Source organism: Podarcis bocagei, assembly GCF_964188305.1.
Source record: "Podarcis bocagei genome assembly, chromosome: 4".
Taxonomy (NCBI): domain Eukaryota; kingdom Metazoa; phylum Chordata; class Lepidosauria; order Squamata; family Lacertidae; genus Podarcis; species Podarcis bocagei.
The window spans coordinates 65,079,171-65,105,168 of record NC_138128.1 but is presented as its reverse complement, the minus strand read 5'-3'; the positions used below and the strand labels follow the sequence as shown (position 1 = coordinate 65,105,168).

The window sequence follows — 25,998 nt, the reverse complement described above, 5'->3', positions numbered from 1 at the left end:
TGTTTGTTTCATTTTCTTTTTAGGTATATAAAATTTGTATATAATTTTTGTATACATGTTGGAAATTATATTATAGTAAGTCCCGTGATGTAATATGACAATGTTTACCGATTACAGATGGGTAGCCGTGTTGGTCTGCCATAGTCCAAATAAAAAAATTCCTTCCTGTAGCACCTTAAAGACCAACTAAGTTAGTTCTTGGTATAAGCTTTCGTGTGCATGCACACTTCTTCAGATACACGGATCTGTGTATCTGAAGAAGTGTGCATGCACACGAAAGCTTATACCAAGAACTAACTTAGTTGGTCTTTAAGGTGCTACAGGAATGTTTACCGATGTAATAGAAGAATGTTAATAAATAAATAAAATGCAAAAAAGGGGGAAAATGGAATCTGTTTTCATGCGACCAAGAACAAATATTAGCAACCTTCTTTCTGATAAACTTTCTTGCTTCCTTTCATCATGAATACTTCTCGTATTTGCTCAGTTGCAGAGTAACAGTAACAGAAGACTACTACTCCATAGGCACTCAGAAGACATATTTTCTTCTTGAACTGTGTTGTTGCCTGGCCTTCGGGACTGGGTCCCATAACAACAATCTCCTTTCGCCAAAATGGATTTGCATGTGTGAATTGTATTTAATTTCTACAGCACAGGCACCCGTGACCTAAAGGAAATAGGTGCTATCAAATCCAATGGAACCAGTATCATCTTATACAGCAGAAAGTCCTGTTGTACTTTCATTTCTTTGGACTAGTCCATTATCTCTTCAAAATGTCTGATGGGGCTGGAATCTAGAAATGAGAGTGGGAAACATAATGTAAGGAAATGCTGGCCAAGCATTTGAATATCAGTTGCTGGGGGATGACAGTGGAACCCATGGGCATCTGTAGAGGCACTGTAAGAAACAGAAAACTAGAATAGGTGGGCCTTTGATCTGATCCAGCTGGGCTCTTCTTGTGATTTCCATAAATGCATTGACCATTAATTAAGCTGCTTGGCTTTGGTTTGGTTATAAAAGCTCACAAAAACTTCATAGAGGATTTTTTTTTTTTACAATTTAATACAGAATATTTTAATCAGTTAAAATATTCAGATAAGAACTTTTATCTAATATTCAGTTTAGCTCTAAACTGTGTGTGTGTGTGTATATATATATATATTAATCTCTTTTAATAAAGAATTAATCAAATATGTAGATTTCAAATCATACAGACTTTGTTTTTCATTCTGTTTGTTAGAAATTTATGTTAATAAAACCTTTTTAAAACTTTTAATTAGTCAAATGAAGTAAGCGTGTATGCATATTTGAAAGGCTTGGAAAATTAGCGTAGCGTTTCTTTTTCCTGGATATAGAAAATTAAAGGATATAAACTTTCTTTCAAATGTTATCCATCTGCCTCTCCCAGTACAGAGGGATTCGTTCATTCATACCATTTCATTTCATTTTTTAAATTATTTTTTTAAATCTTAATAAATCTTCTCTTGCCAACTTCTTTAACTGAAACTCATTAACATATTAGAAGATAATTTATCAGCCGTGTCACATATATTGTTCCTCATATATCAATTTGTCATTCTTCTGCTCCCGTTCCCTTTTTAGAATATTAGGAATTATTTCAAATATGTATTAATGAGTATCTCCATGTGAATGTTAACTGTTGAGATTCATTCAAGTCCTTAAGATTAACTAAGGGGCAATTCTGCTTCTTTAGCCTTATTGGGGAATAAGGCAATCAATGGTAACTACTATGTTGATGATTATGCTCTACTCTATCTCAATGGGGCACGGGTGGCGCTGTGGGTTAAACCACAGAGCCTAGGACTTGCCGATCAGAAGGTTGGCGGTTTGAATCCCCACGACGGGGTGAGCACCTGTTGCTCAGCCCCTGCTCCTGCCCACCTAGCAGTTTGAAAGCACCTCAAAGTGCAAGTAGATATATAGGGACAGCTCTTGTGGGAAGGTAAACGACGTTTCCGTGCGCTGCTCTGGTTCGCCAGAAGCAGCTTAGTCATGCTGGCCACATGACCCAGAAGCTGTACGCCAATAAAGCGAGATGAGCGCCGCAACCCCAGAGTCGGCCATGACTGGACTTAATGGTTAGGAGTCCCCTTTACCCTTTATCTCAATGGTCAGAAGCAGAAATGCTTCTGAATACCAGTTGCCAGAAACTGCAGGAGAGTGCTCTTGTTCTCAGGTCCTAAAGGTAATGGAGCCCTGGAAGGTTAAGTCCAGTCAAAGGCGACTATGGGGTTGTGGTGCTCATCTCGCTTTCATGCCGGCATTTGTCCACAGACAGCTTTTCAGGTCACGTGGCCAGCATGACAAAACCACTTCTGACACAACAGGACACTGTGATGGAAGCCAGAGCACATGGAAATGCTGTTTACCTTCCCACCGCAGCAGTACTTATTTATCTACTTGCACTGGTATGCTTTCAAACTGCTAGGTTGGCAGGAGCTGGCACAGAGCTCACCCCATTGCACGGATTCGAACCGCCGACCTTCTGATCAGCAAGCCCAAGAGCTTCAGTGGTTTAGACCATAGTGCCACCCGCTCCCATGCTCAGGTCCTGCTTGTGAGTTTCCCACTAGTATCTGGCTGACCACTGTGAGACAGGGTGCTGGACTAGATGGGCCTGATCCAGCAGGCTCTTCTTATGTTCTAACCATCTGGTGCTCAGCAGATGCCATTGTGCTGGTACCAGCAACAGACCCCAGACTCAACACACTAGCAAAGTAGTCTCTCGCAGCTGAACTACTGTAGTGCAGTGGAAGGGAAAAGCAGGGGAGCACAGCTCTGGGACTTCTTTTTTCAGACCAGCAGCAATGATAGCTGCTGGAACACCAAGGTAATTGATGGATCTTCCTTCAAGGGAGGCAAGGGAATTATGAGATAAAGAGTCATTCAGGGTGTGCTAAAAAATTTTGGGTAAGAGATTAGCATAGAGGAAGCCAGACAATGAGGGAATCAACTAAGCAGAGACTGGATATTTCTCTTCTTTGATAGGGTTCTTCATACTAGCAGTTTAAATGGCAACATTTCTTTGCAATATTGTTTGTATTTTTAGCATAGGATTCCATCCACTCTGATACAGTGGTACCTTGGTTCTCAAACTTAATCTGTTCCGGAAGTCCATTCCAAAACCAAAGCGTTCCAAAACCAAGGTGCACTTTCCCATAGAAAGTAATGCAGAATGGATTAATCCGTTCCAGACTTTTAAAAACAATCCCTAAAACAGCAATTTAACATGAATTTTACTATCTAACGAGACCACTGATCCATAAAATGAAAGCAATAAACAATGTACTGCAGTCACACAATCAATCAGTAGCTGAACTGGGTTCCACACAGTTACAAAAACAAAGCAAAAAAAGAGCCGCAAAAACACAAAATAAATAGCAAAAACAGACAGACCTCAGCGTAACACTCAAAATGGAAGTGTGGCACTCAAATCAGAAGTGTAACACTCAAAGTGGAGCATGATCGGCTTCCGAAAAAAGTTTACAAACCGGAGGACTTACTTCCTGGTTTGCAGTGTTTGGGTTCCAAGTTGTTTGAGTACCAAGGCGTTTGAGAACCAAGGTACCACTGTGCTAATAAAGTGGAAATTATGTTATATAATACTGCTATTGGGGAGGCCAAACAGACTCTCCCTGAGGGTGCTGCTACTGGAGATGCCATAGGTATCCTCTCACTAATAGCAGTCTAAGGTGCAGGGGCGGGAAGAGAACATAATCCCCTTTCATGTGTTCATCATGTGAAGGAGGAAGGTGCTCAGATGCCAGCACTTTTAACAGAATATAGTTCCCAAGATGCTTTGGGGGAAATCATGGCTCTTTAAAGTGGTATGTTTAAAGTGGGACGCGGGTGGTGCTGTGGTATAAACCACTGAGCCTCTTGGGCTTGCTGATCGGAAGGTTGGCGGTTTGAATCCCCGCGATGGAGTGAGCTCCCGCTTCTCTGTCCCAGCTCCTGCCAACATAGCAGTTTGAAAGCATGCCAGTGCAAGTAGATAAATAGGTACCACTGCAGTGGGAAGGTAAACGGAGTTTCTGTGCACTCTGGCACTTGTTACAGCCCTCCGCGCACCAGTAACGGTTTAGTCATGAAGGCCACATGACCCAGAAAACTGTCTGTGGACAAACGCCGGCTCCCTCAGCCTGAAAGCGAGATGAGTGCCACACCCCAAAGTCACCTTTGACTGGACTTAACCGTCCAGGGGTCCTTTTACCTTTTTATCTAAAGTGGTATGATACTGCTTTATTAAATGAATAGTGCAGATGAGGCCCAACATCTTGGTTCACAGCTTTGTGCTTCAGCTCAATCCTATGCATGTTTCCTCAGAAGTAAGGCTCATAGGCCCAGGAATGCATGCACAGGAAAACTGCAGCAGCCATCACAATGCTGTTCTCCCTCCCTCCCTCTCCCTTCACTTCCTCATGCACTGAGGCATAATGTGAAAAGGTAAATCAGCTCTTCCTAAGCGCTTCACAACCTTCTTCACCTCAATCAATCCCTACTTTCCCCCCTTTACACTCAATTATCCTGGGCTTGTGTCTCTTAGTTTTTCTTATGGTAATACAGTCACATTTCTCCTTTCCATTCTCCCCCCACCCCCACCCCCATTCCTGGAGGCTTTCACTGTTTTCTCTATCTGTCTTCTGCAGCTGTTAAAAACTCATTGGAATCATATATGCTTGACAAAATTGCTCATAAAGACAGCAATGTGAGTGACAGCCGCTCGCTGTGGGCTCCCAGCCACACATGTGAGATGGCGCACTCAGTCATGCCATAAACCATTTCAACAAAAGCCAGTATGTTCTTGTATTAACTTAGGTGCTCACAGAGTGCTCAGCCCATCACAGATTTTCATGCAAGCCTGAGTCTGTGAAAGTTTCAAATGACAAAGCAACCGGGCCTTGCCATCTTTTTAGAAACGCAGAGCAATTCGAGGATAAAGGTCTACAAGCACAGGAGGGATAATATTATCCATAGAAAATGCTTTCCCTCTTCATAGAGGTGCTCTGCATGTAGCAAGGCAGAGCCTAGCAGGAGCAGGTGTAATAGGTCAGATAGAGCTGTGGGTTGAATCCAGAAAGTCATTGCATAAGTGGAATAACAACTGCTCACTCCCATTCCTTATTCTCCCAGCATGCACTTCTTGCCCCCATATCTGCTGTTGGGGGGCAGGTTGGGGAAACCTTCAAAGAATATTGCAGGGGGTCAGGAGCATGAGGGAGAGGAGATGAATTTGACTGTGCAAGCTGAAATCAAACCTATTAGAGGCAACTTTCTGTTTTGGGACAGCCAGGCCAAAAGCCAATACAGACTTGGATGTGCTCCAAAGGCCAAATTTTAAAAAACATGAGACTGTGGAAATTAAAAAAAATATATAGTTGAAACTTTTTTATTCCACATAAGGAAGATTTGGTTCAGCACACAACTAGATGCTAGTCTGCCATCTTCTTGTGGGGTTATATAAACCCCACAATGAGTATCATGTAGCAGATTGGCCTCTATAGCTATGGTACAAGACAAGAGTGGTTTGCCCATATGTGTCTCCTAAGTAATGGCTTATATGCGAGATAAAACCTTGATAGCATCACATGACATTTATCAGGTTTTTTTCTTGAGCTGCTAGTCAACAATAACTTGAGGAAAATCAAGTTATACATTTGTGGAATCAGTCCATGGGCTGCCACCATATCTAATTTCAGATACCATAAGGAGTGTCCACCTTGTTTGGTCCAGCCCAGGCCAGCCCCTGTGGTCAGATGGAGAGTCTTTCTACGGTCTGAGGGAGGGGAATCTTTTTGGCAGCACCCAGATTAAGGAAACCCAAGAGTGTTGGCTAGGATAGCCATGTGTTCTGTTTTTCCTCTGTTTAATGGGCTGTTTAAGGTGCTGCCCACTCCAAAACCAGTTTAAAAATAAAGTAAGAAGGGAGAGCAGGAGCCCCTCCCTCGCTAGCACCTGGAAAGCTGGCTGAGCAGGGACACCAGGTTACGTGATCAGTATTCTCCACTATGGTGAGATGCACTGTATTGCTACTGATAGAGAGCCAGTGTGGTGTAGTGGTTAAGAGCAGTAGACTCGTAATCTGGTGAACTGGGTTCGCGTCCCCGCTCCTCCACATGCAGCTGCTGGGTGACCTTGGGCTAGTCACACTTCTTTGAAGTCTCTCAGCCCCACTCACCTCACAGAGTGTTTGTTGTGGGGGAGGAAAGGAAAGGAGATTGTTGGCCGCTTTGAGACTCCTTTGAGTAGTGATAAAGCGGGATATCAAATCCAAACTCTTCTTCTTCTGATATTTTAAAAATAATTATTTCTAAATTTACATATTTTAATTTGCAAATCTGAATCCTCTTGAGCTTTTGGGGTGTGTGAGGCATCTCTTCCTTTCTTGTGATACATAAGTACCTCCTGAAACATGATCCTTGACTTTCATTATTATTATTAGTAGTAGTAGTATTTAGTCACTTTGCCCATAATTCCCCCCCCCCCCAATTATTGCAATTTTCAGCATCAAATGAATACATTTCTTGTTGCTGTTTCTTAGGTAACTATTTGGGCTTTATTTTCCCCCCTCCCTTTTCAGACAGTTTGTTATGCTTTTGGCTGAATTTTGCTCTGTTCTGTCCTAATTTATTTCATTGATTGTTTCAGTCTGAGTGTGTTGCTTTGGAATATTGCAAGTCATCGCAATCATACCTCTGGGAGAAGAAAAGCAGGGTTAAAACCCCATAAATAAAAATAAAGATAATTTGGCCTAAAAATGTGAGGTTCATTAACAGGTATTATTAAAATTCACTCAAACAACCATTAAAAATAGTCTTCCCTTCCTCTGAAGGAAATTGTAAGATTTAGGACACAGCGAACAGATAATGCACTCAGAAGTATTTCCCCCCTTACTGTGGCTTTATAAAGTCAGTTTCTGGATTGAAAGGTCAGAATGTTGGTGACTCTGTTTCTCATACCTTGGAGAGAGTTTAAGGAACCTCAATCTGAGTCGCTTGAGGTCTGATTCAAATACAGATTGCACCCTGTTAGGTATTTGACCATTCCAGGGATTGAAGTTTTAAAAAGCTCTTTTCCTTTAACATGGTGTTAGCCCTGACTTAACCCGAACCAGTGCTTCAGTTCTAAATATAGTTAGAAGTTAATTGGTGCCAGGGTTCAGGCCAGATTGGATGCTGAACTGTCTCTCGACAAGGTGCTTACCTCTTCAGTCACAAATGTGGATTGAGCAGGCAAGGGCTATTCAACTGTAAAGTGAAAACATTCTGCACATGGTCAGGGGCCACCTGTTCACTGTGATTCCTTCATGGGGCCCAGGGTTCTATTCTGAAACTGAAAGAGATTTTCAGACTAAAAACTGGTAAAGATTTAGAGCTGTGTCACAGAAGAGTTTCTACACAGACATCAAAAACTTTGAACCTATTTGCATTTAATGCTAGGCCAAACCATTGCTTAGCGCAAATGAATGAGTTGCTGGAGAGCAGCTTGCTATTTCCCCAATCCTGCTGCTGCTGTAAACTAAGCTATGGTTTGTCTTAGCATGCCATTCAAACCTGGGCTTGTGGATTATCCCACTTTGCTCTGGCTTCACAGCTCATGGTGCACCATGAGACCAGGTTGGGATGACACACAGAGCCAAACTATGGGTATAAATCTCAGCAGCAAAACCACCAGATGACCAGAGGAGCAAAGTGACCACAATCTCCTATCTGGAGCTGACACACCTACGCATTTGTGCTATGCCATATTTCATTTTAGTATTACAGATGGACTGTGCCAGCGTGTATGTAGATAGATAGATAGATAGATCACAATAGGATTAGAATTTGGAGAGGGCAAAAAGCAAAAAATGTCAGCCCCTGTTGTATAAATGGGTGCAGGATGTATGGTCATTCCCCATGGAGAAATACACTTATTTGCACACAAGATATAGAGAACAGCTTATTGGTTTATTATTGTGCTCTTGAGATATTGGTGCTGATACTGTTTCTTGACTTATATTGATTGAAATAGTTACAGGTAGGTAGTCGTGTTGGTCTGCCGTAGTCGAAACAAAATAAAAAATAATCCTTCCAGTAGCACCTTAGAGACCAACTAAGTTTGTTATTGATATGAGCTTTCGTATGCATGCACACGTCTTCAGATACTGATATGCTACTGGAAGGAATTTTTTTATTTTGTATTGATTGAAATGTTATTTATATGCTGTTAGAACTACAGACCCTCCAAATGCCCCTATTTCCCAGGGATGTCACTGATTTAGATAAGCTGTCCCTGTTTCTGATTTGATCCTGGAATGTACCTCTTTTCTTTAGGATGTCCCTATTTTCATTGGAGAAATGTTGGAGGGTATGGAGTTATCTGACCCTCAAGCCATCTGAAAGCAATACTGTATAGGGAAGGGTTTTTAAAAAAAATGTTTAATGTTTTATTATGTTTTTATATGTGTTGAAAGCTGCCCAGAGTGGCTGGGGCAAGATGGGCAGAGTCTAAATAGTAAAATAGTAAATAGAAAAATTATCATTATGGAATGTGACATCTCTATTTTCATCAGAAAAATGTTGGAGGTTATGCAGCTACAGCTTTGAAGCACAACCTGACTGTGGAAAAATGGAATGCAAATATGAAATGAAATCTAAGGATACAGGCACTCAATTTAAAATAATTCAGATTGGCTTGTTCTTGATACGGCATGAATGCTTTGTACATTTGGCATCTTGTGACTATGGGGATTGTATAGATAGTTTGATTTAAAGTAATCCTGGCTCCTTCAGCGAAGAGTGATTAAAGCCCATCTTTTGCCTTTATCACTGTGGTAGCTGAAAATAACAAAGTGTCATTTGATGAAGTGTGATGAAAACCGTTACTAAAAGATATCAACAGGAGAAAGCGAAATCTCTTCAGTTTTCAGTAACCACGGTAATGATGATGCATGGATTGTAGCAGCTGGAAAGAATGGTGAGCTTTTGAGATGCAAAAAGTTATAGCCCTGGACACATTATTTCCTGTTCCTGTTATTCTCTGGACAGAATGTGAAGTACAGCTGATTCCATCCCCCATCACAACTTTCATCTGGCTTCCCAGTTGAATTCCCAACCCCCTGTTCCTTCCCCCCACTACAAGCTTACTTTAACTCCTTCCAATGCAATACCTTTGCAGCCATACCCAACCTGGAGCCCCCCCCCCAATGTTCTGAATTATTATGTATTATCAATATTTGTTAAATTTGTATATTGCCCTTCATCTGAAGATCAGAGAGCAGTTCACAACATACAAATACAAAATAAGAACACAACATGCATAATAAAAAGAAGAAAAAGAACAAAAACAAACTAATAACTCCCTTCCCACAAAGGATAGAATGTTAACCAGCCAAAGGCCTAGTTAAAGAGAAGCATTTACACCCAGCATCCTCTTCTGACAGTGGCCAACTAGATGCATATGAGAGTACTAGTCACGCCCTCTGGGGTAACAGGGAAGGAATCTGTTCCATCTTCGACAATGTGAAATCTACATGACAGCTTTCAGAGGTTTGAAGCCAGCTATTATGTCGCCCTGATTGTCTCTTCTCCAGGCTAAACATGCCCAGCTATTTCATCAGCTCTGCATTCCAGACCCCTCACCATCTTGGAAGTCCTCCTATGGAGGCATTCTGGTTTGCCATTGTCCATAAAATATGGTGCCTGTGACTAGGTATAGTACTTCAGATGCCATCTGATCAGGACAAAATAGAGTGGAACTTTTTCCCTGATCTAGACACTGTGCTTCTGTTCATACATATTCCATTAGCTTTCTCAGCAGGTTCAACACGCTCTTACTAGCTCACGTTCAGCTTGTGATAAATTAAGACACTAAGATTCTTTTCACGTATATTTCTGCCAAGCCAGGCCTCCCCCACCATATTTTTGTGCCTTTGGGGGGGGGGGTTAATGCAGGATTTTGTATGTATTTTTTGTTGAATTTCATCTTGCAGCCTTTGTCATTGTGTTCAAGCATGCCAAGACTATTTGAATCTTGACCATGAATCTTACCATGAAGTGAGGCCATCCCCCTGATTCGTTTATGGCTATTTCTTTTTTAAAAAATAAACTCTTGTGGGTTGAAATAGATGCCGCTAGGAAAATGGGCATAGGATATAGGAAAGTTAGCACCAGCATGGCCAGCATTTCTGTGCATTGTGTTACTACATCAACAATTGTGCCAAGCAGCACTGGGTGTCCATTGAACCAGTTGTGCATCATTGCAAAATTGGTAAACAGATCTAATATGCAAAAGTATGTACAAAAGTGTCCCTTATTTTGATCATCTAGTACTTTTCCAGGTCACTGAGTGCAGGCATGGATGGACTGCAGTATGAAAATGTTTCCCAGATTTAAAGGTTTGCATCTAATATTAATCATGCTCTGAGCAGATTCAATGAAAATCATTTCAGTGGGTCTGTTCTGAGTGAAATTGGGTTGGATACAACCCAAAATAGACAATACTTGGGAATTCCAAAGGTTTGGAATTTGGAATTGAAGCTTTGGATTTCATATTTAGCATTGAATATGTTTTTTTATTAAAAAGAAACCTGAACACTCATGACACTCAATAGTTTTAAAAGCAATACCTACCCACCCAGTCTTTAAATTTAACAACATTCACAATTGGGAAGGTTGAAATGAAAACCTATTTGATTTTTTGCAAATATATTTGAACTAGAACTAGCTAGAGAATTTCCCTCTATCGTCACCCAGATTTCTTTTAGTTCTACCATTCACCAAAAATAGTAACTGCCGAAAGAAAGAGAATTATAGTCAAATCAATAACATTAAACATTAAAACTTGCTTGGGTATCTATGCTTTGATTGTGAGGCTGAGGTTGCCAGTATGGCTGAGGCAGTTTCCAGTTACAAATGGATTGTTAGTGCCATGGAATTCAGAAGCACCTTAACCTTTTGCTACCATATTTTCTGAAGTATCTCACACTTCCTACCTTTCTCTGCAGACTAATGCCAAAGTTCTGGAAATACTTAGAGCTGACTTTAAGCCAAAGGAAGAATCTCTCAGCAGAATGCTATCTTCACCCACATTATATTCTTTCAGACGAGGGAAAGCCTTGAGTATTTCTCCACCGTCTGAATCTGTGCCTGAAAAATAGACTTGCATTCCCATTAAGCTGTCTTCAGTAAAGTTTTGAGACTGACAGCAAAGTTCCTCTGAGAGCTAAAGAAAAAACCCTTAAGACAAGAAAAATGCCAAGCTGCCTGTAACAGCCATGCCCAGCATGCTTTCTGCACAAGTCAGGGTTTGGCAAATGCCTTTCAGCTGCTTTCTGTAGCGCCAGGATGACATCAAGTGGTAACTCAAGCCAATTACTCTACTTCACAATAACATTGTTTTCAGTCATGTTTCTCCCCCCTCCCCCAAGAGGAAAAATCAATAATGCACATGGTACCCTTCAGTTTGAAATGTAGCTTTTCATCTTTCTTTCCCGATTTTGAATGCCAGCCTTAGATATATAGGAAGCTGGTTTACACAGAGTCAGACCAATAGTCCAACCAGCTCAGTATTGCCAACAATGATTAGCAGAAGCTCTTTCAGAGTTCAGACTGGAAACCTTCCCAGCCCAACCTGGGGATGCTGGGAATTGAACCTGAGACCTTCTACATGCAAACCATGTCACCTAGCTGTGTTCTACAGCCCTTGCCCTGTTGTCCTCTGCTTCCCCTTGCTGCAGAGATATGATACAGACACAGATTCTCCTTAGCTTCTTCTCTCTTCCACCTCCCAAAATGCTGAGAACTACATTTTTGCTTATAGAGCAGGGATCTCTAACAGGGAATCTTCCAGAAACATTAAACTAACACCTGCATAATCTCTTTGAAGACAAGGCAGTGCCGGTTAAAAAGAAAATTGAAACTTGCTATAGTTTAGTATATTTTTATCTTATCCTTTCCTTCCTCCAAGATGCTCACATGCCCTGTTCTTCCAAGGAAAGCCTGCAAGGCAAGGCAGCAGGGCAACAAGGAAGCAAAGTCTTGGGCTACATCCATACAATGCATTAATTACATGTGAGGGTGATCTGGCTGTCACCCCATTGATCCCCAGGGTTGATTCAGCTGATCTGGCTGGCTAGGCAAGTGTCCCCTTCCTCCCTCACCGCTCCATGTGTGTCCCTCCTGAAGCTGTGCGCTCGATGGAAGAGAATGACCATCCCAGATAGAAAGAGTGTACCGTTCTTTGGTCAAGGGTATACAATAGCTGCACTCCCCTGCTAGAACCTCCAAACAAGCTCAAGGGAACTGTCATTTTCTAAGGGTATCATAACCATTCTTAGTTCTCTTAAGAAACTACAGTTCCCAGCATTCTTTGGAAGGAGCTGAGTGGTATAAGAGTGCCTTAAACATATACTGTGGCATGGCAGCTCCCTAGGAGCTCTCCATGGTACTTCCTTCCTGCACATCCAGGTGTGTAAGCACAATGAGAGCCAGTGTGGTGTAGTGGTTAAGAGCGGTAGACTCGTAATCTGGTGAACCGGGTTCGCGTCTCCGCTCCTCCACATGCAGCTGCTGGATGACCTTGGGCTAGTCACAAGTCTCTCAGCCTCACTCACCTCACAGGGTGTTTGTTGTGGGGGAGGAAGGGAAAGGAGAATGTTAGCCGCTTTGAGACTCCTTCGGGTAGTGATAAAGCGGGATATCAAATCCAAACTCTTCTTCTTCTTCACAAGTGTCTTGTAGGGAGGAGGCATTTTGTTGTCCAGTGGTATTTCACTTTCCATTCTTAAGTTTGGAAATGAGTAGTTGCTTTGGAAAACAATAATCAGATGTCCAAACAACATGGCCAGTCCAACGAAGCTGATGTTGAAGAATCATTGTTTTGACACTGGTGATCTTTGCTTCTTCCAGTACACTGACATTAGTTTGCCTGCCTTCCCAAGTGATATGTACAGTTTTTCAGAGACACCGTTGACTGAACCTTTCGAGGAGTTGGAGATGGCGTTTATAAGCGGTCCATGTTTCACAAGCGTACAGTAAAGTTGGTAGTACGATAGCTTTGTAAACAAGCATTTTGATCTTCCTGTGAATATCCTGGTCCTCAAACACTCTGCACTGCAATTAGGAGAAAGCCACACTCGCAGAGCTCAGACAATGCTGGATTTCAGCATCGATGTCAGCCCTTGTGGAAAGATAACTGCCGAGGTAGGAGAAGTGATTGACATTTTCCAACGTTATACCATTAAGTTAGATTTGTGGCACAGCAGAAGGGTTGATTTGTGCTTGTTGGTGCAGCACTTTGGTTTACAAAAGCCCACATGTGCAAACATTGGGTATGCAACATCAGGTGGGGTTGATGGAAGTTGAAGTCCAAGAACAGCTGGAGGGCCACAAGTTTTCTGTTTCTGCCCTGCTCATTTGTAATCACATTGACCTTCAAATGATTTTGCTTCCCCTCATTTTGCAGACTCACATGTTGCATCCCTGCCTTGGTGACACGGAGGCTCCAGTCCTGAACGCAGCTGCTTGTTGAGACAAATATGACCTACTTGCATGTGATTCTGGCAGTATGAGAGGAGTTGAAAGTTTAAATTAACCTAGTGAAGGTTAACCAGCCCAGAGGTGCTTCATAAAATCTACTTGCATGCTCTTCCCTGGTAGCAGATTCTATCCTGTGTAATTGTCAGATAACATCTTCTGTAGATACACGCTTGACACAAAGCTGTCTATGTCTGACAGGAATTCCACCAAGATAGCCTGTCATGTTTTTATTTAAAGCTCAGATCAACTTTGGGAAGCATGTTTACATCTGCTGCAAACCTCGCAACAACACATCAACATTAATTCCAAGAGATACTTGGAAAAGCCTACTGCCCCTGAGCTTGACACTCCCTCAAAATTTTGAAATAACTAGCTTACCCTTCAAAGGCTGATAATCATCGCAGCTCCTTCAGGGATCTTTCTAACAAGGCAGTCACCTTGGTTCATTTGAGCTCTGGGGTTTTTCCAATGACTTTGATTAGAAATGACAAGTCCTAGTCAAGCAATGGATCTAGAATAAATCAAATTCTTCTGTGCAATAAGCATGAAACTACACTTCATTTTAAGGCTCACAGTTTCTAGGGTGCAAACACCACAGGGATGATCCAGCCATAGTGAAGCATTCCCCCACCCCCAAGTCCTGTTAATTTCAATTAGGGGTGGCAACAAATTTCAGAATTGGGAAGTGGAGCTGGAAATCTCAGTTCTGAAAACAATAGACAAACTCTCCTACATTAGCTCATCTCAGCACCAGCCTTCCCTAGCCTTCCCTCCTCTCAGTTTCTCTCTAAACCATCCTTTCCCAAATGTATTTGTGGAGAAGAGAAGTCAAATATGGGGCAGGAAAGGCTGAGGCCCTGTCTTTAAGTGACACAATGGAGGCTTCCAATCATGCTCTGAGGTCTCAATTGTGTCACCCAGGAATGCTGAAGTGGTTAACCCCTCTTGGGTGAATGGGTTGAGCCAAGAAAAAAATCCACACTACAAACCAGGAACAATCTACCCTGCCCACAAGTTTCAATATTGATATCAGACTTGTGCTGATATAAATTCTTGCATAGTGGCCAAAATGTCTTCAAAGGCCATAAATTTCCCCTGGTCACGCACGTCCTCTGACACATGATATGTATTATTTCAGCTAATTTTTTTTTACAAAAGCATTGCAACTGTTAGTAATAGTTGCTGTCTCTGGTATAATAATGCCAACAAGACTTATTGTACCAGCATACCATCCCTGGTTAGTTCACACAATCACCAGGACATTGCAGTGATTTTGTCATCCAATCCTAGCTGCTGCTTTCTGGTGCAAAGCTTCAGTGACTGACAGAACAACTTTATACGTGTGCACTCAGAAGTAAGTCTCGTGGCGTTCAATGGGACTTATGGCTAGGTAAGTGGGAATAGGCATGCAAGCTCATTTACTCTCTCCTAGACCCAGTGCTCTTTCACACAGGGGTGGGTCTCCTGCCGTTGACGTAATTTTGAAAAAACCCTGCAAGCAAGCAATTCAGACCTCTGGCAAGAGCGACTTGTCACTCCCCTGGCAGCCAGACCTCCGGATTGGGTAGTGAGGAGTGGTGTCCCACCCACACTTGGTTCTGGCCCCACCCACTGCTGACATGAGGTTCCTGACAGATTACTGTTGAGGAACCATAGCCCTCAACAAAAAATAAATCCTCCCAAATTCCTCTTCAACTTGTCTGTGAATTTTAAAACCTAACAGACCTATTTGTCAACTAGAACAAGGCCCAAGCCTGGCTTGAAAGTTGATGTTCATTCCCTTTCACTCCTGTTTCTCACTTTCTCAAATTGTGAGCTCTGTGGGGCAAGGACCCACTTTCTTTTTTTCCCCTATTTTTCTTTTCTTTTCTTTTCTTTTCTTTTCTTTTCTTTTCTTTTTTTTCTTTTTTTGCTTTTGCTCCTCTGTGAAGTATGCACATTAGTGTTCATAAATGAGTAGTGGTTTAGAACACTGTAAGATCAGGCTTTCTGTGGAATCCTCGTTCATAAAAATCCAATAATTTTGTCTGCTCTGAGCTGCCATGTGTGGCATCCCACCTCCCAATGTGACTGACTATAACACTTCAGGAAGAGGAGGGAATTTCTTAAGGAAATAGAATTCCTACTGGCTGGTTTAATTTATGGTTACCAGACGTCCCCATTTCCCGGGGACAGTCCTCGGATTCACAAATCTGTCCCCAGACAAAATCCATCCCCGGAATGTCCCCGGGTTTCATTTAATGTCCCTGGATTTATGTTTTAAGTGTTGTGGATTTATTAGTAGGGAATGAAGGTTGTGTGATTGGTTCAACGGCACAAGACACATCATATGGGGACTTCCGGCGAGGCAAAATGGCGAGCGCTATGGCAGCGGGCAGCTCCTGAAGCCAGCCAGAACCAACTGCTCTACCAGTCTGGCTCTGGGCTGCTGAGACTGCTGCTGCCACCACCAATACCAGGGGGGAACTGGGGATACCCGGCGCATCAATAGGGGGAACCACTGACACCCCCACCCCCATGACCCAAATTGAGCTGGGAGCGAGAGCACCTGGTCGACTGCCCAGCGGCGCTCTGGGGCCAGTAGAAACCCTGGAACCGATGCAGGGAGAAGGAGAAGGAAGAGAGAGAAAGAGGAAGGAGAAAAAAGAGGGGAGCCCTGACCTTGCCGCGCTGCTGCTCCTGCTGCCGCTGAGGAGGAGAGGTAGGAGAGCACCAGGAAGGCAAGGACATGTGGCCGAACCCAGGCCCAACCCAAGCCTACTCCACAGTGGCTAATGCTCCAAGAGAGGAGGCCTGGACCACGCAACAGAGGAGACCACATAAGAGAAGATATTACTTCTTTTGGTAAAAAAATAAATAATTTTTTAAAATAACTTTTTTTCTCTCTTTAAAAAAAAAAAGTGTCCCCGGATTCTTTGAAAAAAGTCTGGTAACCTTAGTTTAATGAAAGGGGAATTCTTCCACTAGGCATTGAAACCTTGTCCAATGTTAAACTTCTTCCCAGCAACCATCTCTTTGTCAGCATCATTTTAGGAATGGTGGTGGCAACTCCATGGCAAGTCATAAATGGGTGGGATCATGTTCATTTTAATAAGATGTCTTAGGGTGCTGAAGGAAGTGTGATGTTAAATGTGTCTTTGCATTTAATGCGCATATTAAATTAACTGCTGGCAAGTAGGGAGCCTAATAATGATCAGAACTGCAACAAGTGGCAAAGGCCAGTTTAACCCTTTCCTCCCCTGCTGTACTCACTTGAATAGGCTATTTGCATTTGCAAATGAATAGGCTATTTCCTATTCATAGGCTATTGCATTTGCAAATGAATAGGCTATTTCCATTTGCAAAAATGGGGGATTTCCTCTCAATGCAAGTAGCAGCCTCAGAAAGGGGATTTCCCTCAGGAGTGCATCAGGGAGGAAAGGGTTAAACTTATCATTCCCCACTATGTTCCTGACAATTATCAGCCTCCACCCTACCCTACTCCTGTCCCCAGCTGATGCTCTATGCACTTTTTTAAAACAACAACAAAGACCCTGCACATTAAATGCAAAGATGGTAAATGTGATTGGTTTGGTCCTGTGTTAATGGGATATTGCAGTCTAAAAAAAGTGTACCAGAAAATCTGAAGAATTTTTTGGTTAAGCGTAAGGAGAAGTCCCACAGTTCTTTTCACAAAAAGAAAAATGTAGGGATAAAATGAATCTCTTTATTTTAATCAAGGAGAATTCAGTACAAGGAGAATTCAAATATAATGTGATAATGGAAACCAATAAGCAATTTTACATCACACCGTTTCCATTACTGATGAATTTAGCTTTGAACAGTTTCCTGGTTTTTACAAATGGCTGTTGGAATTACGAACCAAAAGGCAGTGGGGAATTATATTTCAGACATTGACATGTGCGTCAGACTAAGTTCACATATATTCCAGAATTAAAGTTAATTGGTTGAAAGCAGGGTGGAATTTTGTTTTCGTTTTTTGAATTTTGTCAGTCTGGCTCCAATATCCTGTCTCTTTGCTAGGGAATAAGATGCAATCTGTGAAAGAGAGCACGTTGCTCTTCACCCCCCACCCCATCAGCCTTGTAGTTGCAATGCCCAAAGCGATCTTGCATATTGTCTACTTTTAATGGACTTTCCTAAGATCAGGGTGATTTATTCGTTCTTTCCTTCTTTCCATCGCTCTCTCTCTCTCTCTCTTAAGCAAACAAAAATGAGGGTTCGCTGAGTAGGCAGTTTATCTTGAGCTCTCACAGTTTTAATTTTAGCACTGAAAAGCTAATCAAGGTGCAGTTGGAAAAGCTGTGAGATGTTAACTTCCCTGCTGCTGGGTTCAACGGTGTAATTACTACCTCTGCTTTTCTTTAGGATGGGAGAATTGGAGGGAACAGTTTGGGGGAGGAGAATATCTTGACAGCTTATAGCTGCCTTATCCCCACCCTTCTACACCGATTATAATTGGGGGGGATTTCAACGCCCGTATGGGAATTGATGACAACAATCTTTATAGCCAATATAATCAGATTCAGGACCCTGAAAGTCCAACCGAAGCAGGCGTTTCACGACTTTCTAAAGACAATAAATGCAACTTCTCAGGGCTATGTCTAGCCCAGGTCGCAAAAAGAAGGGAGCTGATGATAATAAACGGCAGTAAGGAAGAGGATCGCCCAGGGGAGTATACCCATTTTTCAAAGATGGGAGGAAGTGTGATAGACTATATTCTGATATCAAGATTTGCTTATAACTCTGTGTCAAAGTTTCAAGTGGGACATAACACCGAAAGTGACCATCTCCCACTAATTCTAGCGCTCAATGGCCCATCGTTTAACAAACCCACGGCTAACCTTTACTACACCCCCATCGTTAATCTGGGATCACTGGCCCCCAGAAGAATTAAATGGACCCCTATGCTCAATACAGAGCTAACTCATCTCCTCCATTCGGAAGACGTGAAGACTATCTACACAGCCATTGTATCAGCTAATACCGGGGGAAAGGCCATGGACTCGTTCAACGAGTTATTAGCAAGACTAAAGACCTTTCTAACAACTGAGATACTTAATTCTGTTACAAAGCGGGCAAAGGATCAAGAGAGATGGTTTGATTTGGAGTGTAGACAAGCAAGGAAACGTCTGAGATCAACCTACCGGAACTACAGAAACACCGGAGCACCCTTGCTATTTATGGCTTACATCGATTTAAGACGAAACTATAAACAGCTATTAAAGGCAAAAAAACAAAAAGCTGAGAGATTGGCCTGGTGTAACTTAGTGAAGGCCTCGAATGAGAAAGATTCAACCTCCTTCTGGCGTACCATTAGGGGGCTCCTGGGCCAAGAGCAGATTGGTCCCACATGTACTGTAGAACCCCAGGAGTGGATGAAATATTTCCAAACCCTCTTCTTCGACGACAAAGCTCAGAACAATGATCCAAGTGCCTACTCTGAGAACTTACCATATTGGCCTCCTGTCTCCATAGAGGAGGTGGGGAACCTAATTGCCCAACTGAAAAACAACAAAGCCCCGGGCATAGACCACATTCCAGCAGAGCTCATGAAGAACAACATCAGTTGGTGGGCTCCTTTAATGGCGTCAATATTCACATACATCAATTCAACAGGCATAATCCCTGGCTGCTGGACAGAGGCAGTAATCATCCCAATCTACAAAAAGGGTCCTATGGCAGATCCAGCGAGCTATAGACCCATTAGCCTCCTTACTATCCCCAGCAAATTGTATGCCAAACACCTCCACATCAAACTAATTGACTGGATGGAAACGGAGGCAGTTCTGGCAGAGGAGCAAGCCGGCTTCAGACAGGGCAGAACAACAATAGACCATTGTTTCGTTTTAGCACATCTCATTGATAAATACGCCAATAAAACACGTGGGATTCTATACGCAGCATTTATTGACCTGAAGGCGGCCTTTGACTCGATCTCACGAGTCAAACTTTGGGCTAAACTCAATGTTACCAACATTGATAAAAGATTACTATTCTTGATAAAAAGCCTATATAAAGACTCCAAGTTATATGTAAGAACCTCAGTAAATGGACAACTAATTGGCCCTGTACCAGCCACCAAAGGAGTCAAGCAGGGCTGTATTTTAGCACCGGCCTTATTCAACTTATATATAAACGACATGGTCAAATACCTAACATCCCCGGAGTTTCATGCCCCCAAACTGGCCGAAAAACCAATTTCAGTACTCCTCTATGCGGACGACGCGGTTCTCTTATCACGAACTAAAGTAGGCCTCAAAAGGCTACTAAGAGAATTCTCAGCCTACTGCAGGAGAGATCAATTGGTGGTTAATCACCAAAAAACCAAAGTGATGGTCTTCGCTAGGAGACACAGACATCATAGATGGGAGATGGACAATCAGCCAATAGAACAGGTCAAAATTTTCAAATACCTAGGAGTGGTTTTCCAGTCAACAGGGGCCTGGGAGGCCCATCATAAATATGCTAGGGAAAAAGCATCTCAAAGCGCCAAAATACTGTCTCGCTTTTACTTTACGAAAGGGGGCAGACATATCCCAGCAGCTCTGGAGGTCTTTCAAGCAAAACCCTTGGCGCAATTACTCTACGGGGCCCAAATCTGGACAGGAAATCATTGCCGCACACTTGAAACGGTCCAGTCTAAATTCTTAAGACAGATTCTAGCCGTTCCACCATGCGCACCAAATGCGGCCCTACGGCTGGAGACTGGCCTCCTCTCCGTCGAAACCCGAACCTGGTTAAGAACATTTAACTATTGGCTTCGCTTAAATTTAAACCCATCCGGACTACTACCTCTAGTAGCACGAGATGCACATAGAAGTCGGTGGTCCAAAGTAGTGCATCAAAAACTACTTATATGTGGCCTCCAAGCACAGCATCTCCTGAAAATGGGTCTCCCCAAGGCAAAAACTATTATTGATCAGCGCATGAAGGATATTGAGCAGCAAAATAATCTGGCCTATATTAAGAAATTTAGTGCTTGGTATGCTTATCTGCCCCCCTCCCACTTTGATTTTCGGGCACCTTATTTGTCTACCTTAACCATTCCAAAACTCAGACGGGCCTTCACACTGGCCAGACTAAATATGTTACCCTTGGCTGTTCTTGAGGGTAGATATCAAGGAACTTCATTTGAGAACCGGCTCTGCCCCTGTGGAGCTGGCTGCGTGGAGACTGTGTCACACGTCCTCTTGTCTTGCTCCCTATATAAAGATCTCAGGGACGAGACCATCGCGCCGCTCCTGTCTGCCATCCCGGGCCACTCTTGCGAAGCCAAGCTGTTCTCACTCCTGGCCGACCAGAACGGCTCAACAACAGAGAAGGTTGCCAAATTTGTCGAGAGAGCAATGAGATTGAGAGCTGCTACCTGAGTGACATTAGCGTCGTCGCCCAGATTCCTCTCCTAGGATTTTACTATTATTATCGTTATGTTTTGCTACTATTATTTTGTCGTCCCCTAAAATGTATTTTATATAATTGACTTTTTAGTTTTATTCTTTGTGTGTCGTATTGTTGTTTTATTGCTATGGCCGATGGCTGACGCAAATAAAGATTCTTATCTATCTATCTAGCTGCCTTATCTAAACTTGGCAGAATGCTTTAAAGAAAAAACCCTGTAGAACTGCCCTCTCGAAGGTTTGCTTTGCTGCACTTTCATTTTTCTTTAGGTCATTTGACTAGGGTCATACCACATTCGTTGTCTTAGCTTCCACCCCCACCCCGTTCTTGCTCTCTCTCTCTTTTAAAATTAGGTTGAGTTCAAGAGACATCCACAGGAGATGTTCACATGAAACTCTTTTAAATAAAACAAACAGACTGAATTCATTTCCTGGTGGCTTGTAGTTAAGAGCAGAACCTGGGTGAGTGTGGCATGAGTCTGAAGTGTAATAATTGTATGCAACAATCAGAGAGAGAAAGAGAGAAAGAGGGAGAGAGCTCCATTCTCTGGAAGCTTCACTTCGGAGCCAAATTAAATGCAGGGCTATGGTGATGAGATATTTATACAGACAATTCCAATAAATGGATCCCTTGGCTGGCATAATGTGAATGACTCCAGCAAGAGAGGGATTTGCTCTTCTTCTGCTTTAATTTCTCAGACGCTTTGCAGGGTAGCTCAAATGCAAGCAAGCACAAGCCTTGCTGTGCTCCTCTGGAAATCCTTTCGAAAGAGGGGCTTTGGATGGTATTAGAAGTCCACATTCCCTTCTGGGGGCCACATGTCAATGCTGAGCAGGGCCAGAGGCAAAAGTGGATGGAGAAATGAAAGTGCATTTTACCTGTACAGGGTAGGCAGTTTTGACACACACACACCTCTCTGTCATCCATTCATCCAGGCAGTAATAATAATAATAATAATAATAATAATAATAGTAATAATATTTTTTATTTATACCCCGCCCGCCCCAGCCAAAACCAGGCTCAGAGCGGCTAATGTCAAATGTATAACACATTAACATAAAAGCAGGCAATCAGGCATCCTAAAATCAGATCAGGATCAGAATAAAATCCAATCAGATGGCAATCCACAGATTAGGGACGGGGACCTTAAATGCTCACCAGGCCCAACTGTTTGTGCTGAACTTATATGGGTCAGTGGTACCTCAGGTTAAGAACTTAATTCGTTCTGGAGGTCCGTTCTTAACCTGAAATTGTTCTTAACCTGAGGTACCGCTTTAGCCAATGGGGCCTCCCACTGCCGCTGTGCCACCGCCACGCAATTTCTGTTCTCATCCTGAAGCAAAGTTCTTAACCCGAGGTACTATTTCTGGGTTAGCAGAGTCTGTAACCTGAAGCGTCTGTAACCCGAGGTACCACTGTACCAGTGCTGCTCCTTTAGTTGCAGCTTCCAAACCATTCAGTCCTTGGCATTTCCAAGTTGGAGGTTAATATTCTGCTGGCTGGAGGGAAGATCAGAAGGAGTCATACTTTCACTGTATCTAACACTCCTTCTCTGCCCTCCATTTCCATGCCTCCCCCTACCTATCACAGCTGAGGTCACAGCTCCCATGACTTTGCTCCCCCCTCCTCTAGGGAAGGGGCACCCTCCTCTTGCCAAATCCACCAGCATAACAGCAATTAACAGACTGCATCCCTATCAGATATTTTATAGCAGCCAATTGCTGTTAAGCATTGAGTGCCAGGTTTCCAATACACTCAAGTATAGAGTGCCAGCTTTTCAGCACGGAACAATTAATAAAGATTAAGGGGCCATAGTGCGAGCAGCATTAATTCTATTCCAGACTGACTAAAATCCAGTAATTAGGGCCACTGGTAGTAAATAAGAGCAAATGTTCAAATGGATCCCACCCACTGCTTAGTCAGAAGATATTAGCTACCGGTAATTAGTCACATGCCACACATACCCAACTTCCCTCAGAGAGGCACTCCTCCTAGTTCAGGGTCTCAGGCCTGTCCCTCTCTCAGAAGCTGGCCAATATTCCAGATCCCAATGGGTGGCATCGGGGGGAGTGTGAGTCCCTGTTAGTCTCCGAAGTGATATCCCAGAGGGGCAAATCTCTTCTGAGTTAGGTAAAGGTAAAAGGTAAAGGACTCATGGACGGTTAAGTCCAGTCAAAGGCGACTATGGGGTTGCGGCACTCATCTCACTTTCAGGCTGAGGGAGCTGGCGTTTGTCCACAGACAGCTTTCCAGGTCATGTGGCCAGCATGACGAAACCACTTCTGGCGCAACAGGACACCATGATGGAAACCAGAATGCACGGAAACACAGTTTACCTTCCCGCCGCAGCGGTACCTATTTATTTACTTGCACTGGTGTGCTTTCGAACTGCTATGTTGGCAGGAACTGGGAACTGCCAACCTTCTGATCGGCAAGCCCAAGAGGCTCAGTGGTTTAGACCACAGTGCCACCCACATCCCCACAACCCCACATGACTCACCCACAGAAGGGAGAGCTGTTATAAACTTTTACCAGAAGCTGTTCCACTCTTATTATAAGGCTCAGTGTAGTCCATAGGTAGGCAAACTAAGGCCCGGGGGCTGGATCCAGCCCAATCGCCTTCTAAATCTGACCCATGGATGGTCTGGGAATCAGTGTGTTTTTACATGAGTAGAATGTGTGCTTTTATTTAAAATGCATCTCTGGGTTATTTATGGGGCATAGGAATTCATTCATTCCCCCCCCTTCAAAATATAGTCTGGCCCCACATAAGGTCTGGGGGACAGTGGACCGGCCCCCTGCTGAAAAAGTTTGCTGACCCCTGGTGTAGTCCATCTCCAGCCACTCCTCTCTCCCCAGCTGCAAATAGTCAACCAGAACACCTGATGGTATACAGCAACAACATTGTGCCAACTGCTTTATAAGAGCAGATAAAAAGAAAATAAGAAAAGCGGGCAGAGAGGAAACGGTTAAAAGAAAACCATCAAAGTCCCAGGATATGTCAGAAGGCACATGGGTCCACCACCTTGATGAAACTAAGGAGGTGTATAGTAAATGCCTGGATTAGTAACCACCAGGGTACATTATTATTATTATTATTATTATTATTATTATTATTATTATTATTATTAGTTTGGATACTGTCCTATACCCACAGGTCTCAGGGTGGTTCACAACATACCACATACATGTTGCCTTTTTTCCATGAGAGGAGAAAGGTGGGGTATACATGTAGGAATAAGAAAAATAAATAAGGTGGTCTGCCCTTGTTGCAATGAGGAGGCATAGATCTGATAACACGTAGCCAGCGCCGAATCTTGGGTGCTGAGGTGAAACTGAGAGTGATTTCCCATTGTCAGGACCAATGTTCATGCTCCCAGATAAGTCCAGAAAGGTACTATGATCAATGGCATCAAAAGCCACAAGAGGTCTAATAGAATCAACTCTCCTTCAGGATAATCAAGACTATATCTGTGCCAAAACCAAGCCTGAAGCTGGATTGGAATGGGTCCAGACAAATCATGTCATCCAAAATCATCTAGAGTTGTACCATGGCTAGTGCTACCTCAAATACCAAGGAGGACAGATTTGTGACTGGCCAATAATTATGATCCAAAAAATCTGCCTCTTTCGTAGTGGCTGGAACTCTTCCCTCATAAGAAGGCATTAATTATGTCCTGGACTTCTCCTGAGCTATAATTTATACTCTGACAGGCGGGTCTTTTACTCATAGGGAGAATAACTGATTAAAAATGTAGCATCCACGGTAGTCTCCAATGCAACTGAAGTTAAGACAGAGGGGTTTTTTTTATATATAAAAAACATTAAAGATTTAAGTTGAAGAGGAGAGATCATTAGTGGTAGCAAGACATAATGCAACCCTGAGTAGTTAATAGCCAGAGGTATTTGCTTGGCCATTTTTCACTGATAAGGAGCATTTTATATTGCAGCTGAGGGCAGGAGCTGAGCTTCCTTTTTGCCTTTCCAAATGTTATTAGTTCAGTCAGACAAGAAAAAGAAAAAGAAAGGGAGAAAATTCTCCGAGATGCCCCTAAGGGTTTGAGACAGTAACTAATGGTCTCCTGTCTTCTTCTGGTATTATACTATGAGTTTGCTGAGCAAAATTGCTTCGAATTGCCTTTCTGCTCCCCAATGAATAAGTATAGCAGCCCATGATAGCACCACACCCATATCCCTGCAGTTCTTTGGGTGTCCAACATAATCTGTGATAGTGTAGAAACAGCTGCTGTGTCCAGGAAAAAGGTGGAGTATAAAAAATGTACTATTAATAATAATTCGGTGTATGGGGGAGAAGCCATCCTTAGGAACAAAATGTACCCTACCTCCATTGGTCACAGCTACTCTACAGATCAGCATGGATTACTGCCCAAAGATCCCAGCAGAGTCTATACATTTATTTGTTTAAAAGATGTGCAACTCGCTTTTCAGGGTGCAATGTCCTAATACAGTTTACGAACTTAATCCGTTCCTGAAGTCCATTCTTAAACCAAATCAGTTCTTAAACTGAGGTGCGCTTTCCGTAATGAGGCCTCCCACCGCCGGTGCCCTTCCACCGTTCGGCTTCCGTTCGTAGACGGAGGTAAAGTTCTCAAACCAAGACACTATTTCTGGTTTTGCAGAGTTTGTAAACCAAATCGCTCTTAAACCGGACTGTTCTTAAACCGAGGTGCCACTGTACTTACAAGTCTCTGAAGCACATCATATTAAAAATGCAATCATTCGTGTCAGCGTGACAGCTAATTTACTTATTCTTTAAGTACAGCCCAATTTAGCAAAACACAGGAATAAAAAAGTATATGTATATGTGCTATATATACAGTGGTTTTTTTCTGGGGGAACACAGGGGTACGCATACCCTGAAGCATTTTGTGAATCTTTGTACTTTTGTCCATTTACTGTATTTATTTTCCCTGATTTGAACTATAAAATTGTGATTTTCTTGAGTCAAAATGAGAGTACTTTTTAAAAAGAAAAAAGCACTGTACACACACACGCAGAGAGAGGGGGGGAGAGAGAGAGGGAGAGCAGCACTGA

General features: G+C 42.8%; 1 long non-coding RNA gene across 1 annotated transcript in view; it reads right to left on the bottom strand.

The window, feature by feature from the left end:
- Nucleotides 1–356: 356 nt before the first annotated feature.
- Nucleotides 357–25,998, bottom strand: part of LOC308584652 — a 44,032-nt gene continuing 18,390 nt past the window's right edge. The window contains exon 3 of the long non-coding RNA XR_014006967.1: nucleotides 357–794. This is a non-coding gene — a long non-coding RNA (uncharacterized lncRNA). The remainder of the gene's footprint in view (nucleotides 795–25,998) is intronic.